The sequence below is a fragment of the Podarcis muralis genome, unplaced genomic scaffold (assembly GCF_964188315.1).
Source record: "Podarcis muralis unplaced genomic scaffold, rPodMur119.hap1.1 HAP1_SCAFFOLD_87, whole genome shotgun sequence".
Taxonomy (NCBI): domain Eukaryota; kingdom Metazoa; phylum Chordata; class Lepidosauria; order Squamata; family Lacertidae; genus Podarcis; species Podarcis muralis.
Genome location: NW_027554715.1, coordinates 22,501 through 25,000, shown reverse-complemented (window position 1 = coordinate 25,000; position 2,500 = coordinate 22,501).

Here is a 2,500-nt window from a genome sequence, read left to right as displayed (position 1 = left end):
GCAGCCTCTCCGGCGGGTAGACCGGGGCCCCGGCGAGTAGATTGTCCGACCGGGAAGCCCCCACGGCCGCGGAGGCAGACCGGCAAACTCCAGCCGTCGGGACCGGTAGACCGGAGGGGAGCCGACGGTCGGGAGACCGGGCAACGGCGCCAGCCCCTCCGGCCGGGAGACCGGGCTTCCCGAGGTCCGGCGCCCAGTAGACCGCCCAGCGGTTGCGCACCGTGCTCCAGGTAGCCCGGCAGAGCCGCGCTCTCCGGAGGGTAGACCGGGAAGCCCCGACGAGCTCGGAGGAAGACCGGCAAACCCCAGCTTTCCCAGCTGGTAGACCGGAGGGGAGCCGAGGGCCGGGAGACCGGGCAACGCCGCCAGCCCCTCAGGCCGGTAGACCGGGCTCACCGAGGTCCGGCCCCCCCCCCGTAGACCGGCCAGCGGTTGCGCGCCGTGCGCCAGGTAGCCCGGCAGAGCCGCGCTCTCCGGTGGGTAGACCGGGAAGCCCCGACGATCTCGGGAGGAAGACCGGCAAGCCCCAGCCTTCCCGGCCGGTAGACCGGAGGGGAGCCGAGGGCCGGGAGACCGGGCTTCCCGAGGTCCGGCGCCCAGTAGACCGGCCAGCGGTTCTGCGCCGTGCTCCAGGTAGTCCGGCAGAGCCGCGCTTTCGGGTGGGTAGACCGGGAAGCCGCATGTTCTCGGAGGAAGACAGGCAAGACCCGGCCTGCCTGGCTGGTAGACCGGAGGGGAGACGAGGGCCAGGAGGCCGGGCAACGCCGCTGGCTCCTCTGGCGGGTAGACAGGGCTTCCCGAGGCCCGGGGCCCAGTAGACCGGCCAGCCGTTCAGTGCCGTGCGCCAGGTGGTCCGGCAGAGCCTCTCTTTCCGGGGGGGTAGGCCGGGAAGCGAAGCCCCGGCGAGCTCGGAGGAAGACCGGCAAACCCAAGCCTTCCCGGACGGTAGACCGGAGGGGAGCCGAGGGCCGGGAGACCGGGCAACGCCGTCTGCCCCTCCGGCGGGTCGACCGGGAAGCTTCCCTTCCTCGGAGGTAGACCGGCAGGACCCAGTCTCCACGGCCAGCAGAGCCCAGGGCCGGGAGACCGGGCACCGCTGCCAGCCCCGGGCCAGACCTTCGGTCGGTAGACCGGGAGGCCCCCTTGTTCTCGGAAGGAGCCCGGCAAGGCCCAGCCTCCCCAGTCGGCAGACCGGGGGGGACTCCGTTCGCGGGCCCGGCCGCCGCCTGGAGGACCGGGGCCTTCGCGAGTAGACCGGGCGGTCGGCGGGCCTCGGGCAGGGTAGACCGGGGAGGACCGGGAAGCCCCAGCCGCCTCGGCCGGGCGGAGAACGGGGGGACCGGCAGCGGACAGACCTCCCAGCGGTAGACCGGAAAAGCCTTCCGTCCTCGGAAGGGGACCGCCACGTCCCAGCTTCCCTGGCCAGCTCCTCCGGCGGGGAGCTAGATCCGGCCGCCCCCCAGGACAGGAAAACGGCCAGCGCTTCCCCTCCTTCTGCCGGGAAGACCGGCCGAGCCACCCCCGCTTGCCGGCCGGTAGACCGGGGCCCCCGGCAACCTCGCCCCCTGGACCGGGCAGGGGCCGGACCCACGCAGGCAGACGCCCGGAAGCCTGCCCTTCCCCGGCCTTCGCACCCTCCGCCAACCGCTCTCGCCTCGCCTCCCTTTTCGGAGGTAGACCGGCAAGCCCCAGTCTCCCCGGCCCCGGCTAGTAGACCGGGCAGCGGTACCAGTCCGGCCGTCAGGTGGACCGGCACCTCCCAGCCCCAAGCAGGGGAGACCGGGAAGCCGTCTGTCCTCGAGGTAGAGCTGGAAGCCCCAGCCCGGCAGGCAGGCAGGCAGGCAGGCAGGCGTGAGCGTGGACGCGAGGAGCCCACCGGGCCTCCGTCGGGACGGCCGGGAAGTCTCCCTTCCTCGGAGGTAGACCGGCAAGACCCAGCCACCCCGGCCGGCAGACTGGAGGGGAGCCCAGGGCCGGGAGACCGGGGTGACCGTGGACGCGAGAAGCAGACTGGGCCTTCGCTGGGTAGACCGGGAGGCCGCCCGTTCCCTGAAGGGGGCCGGCAAGGCCAGGCCTCCCCGGCCGGACGGCAGACTGGGGGGGGGACAGCGGTCGCAGGCCCGCCCGCCCGCCGCCGGGAAGACCGGGGCCCTCGCGAGTAGACCGGGCGGTCGGCAGGCCTCCGGCAGGTAGACCGGGGAGGACCGCAAAGCCCCAGCCGCGGGAAGACCGGCCGAGCCACCCCCGCTTGCCGGCCGGTAGACCGGGGCCCCCGGCAACCTCGCCCCCTGGACCGGGCAGGGGCCGGACCCACGCAGGCAGACGCCCGGAAGCCTGCCCTTCGCCCGCCTCCGCCCGTCGCCGAGAAGCAGAGGCCGGGCGCCGGGAACGGTCTACCGCCGCCCCGGAGCATGGGTAGACCGGCACGACCGGGGAGCCGCGGAGCCTCTTGCCGGAGTGAGCCTGCCGCGTCTGGCCGCCAGGGGCTTCCGAGACGCCG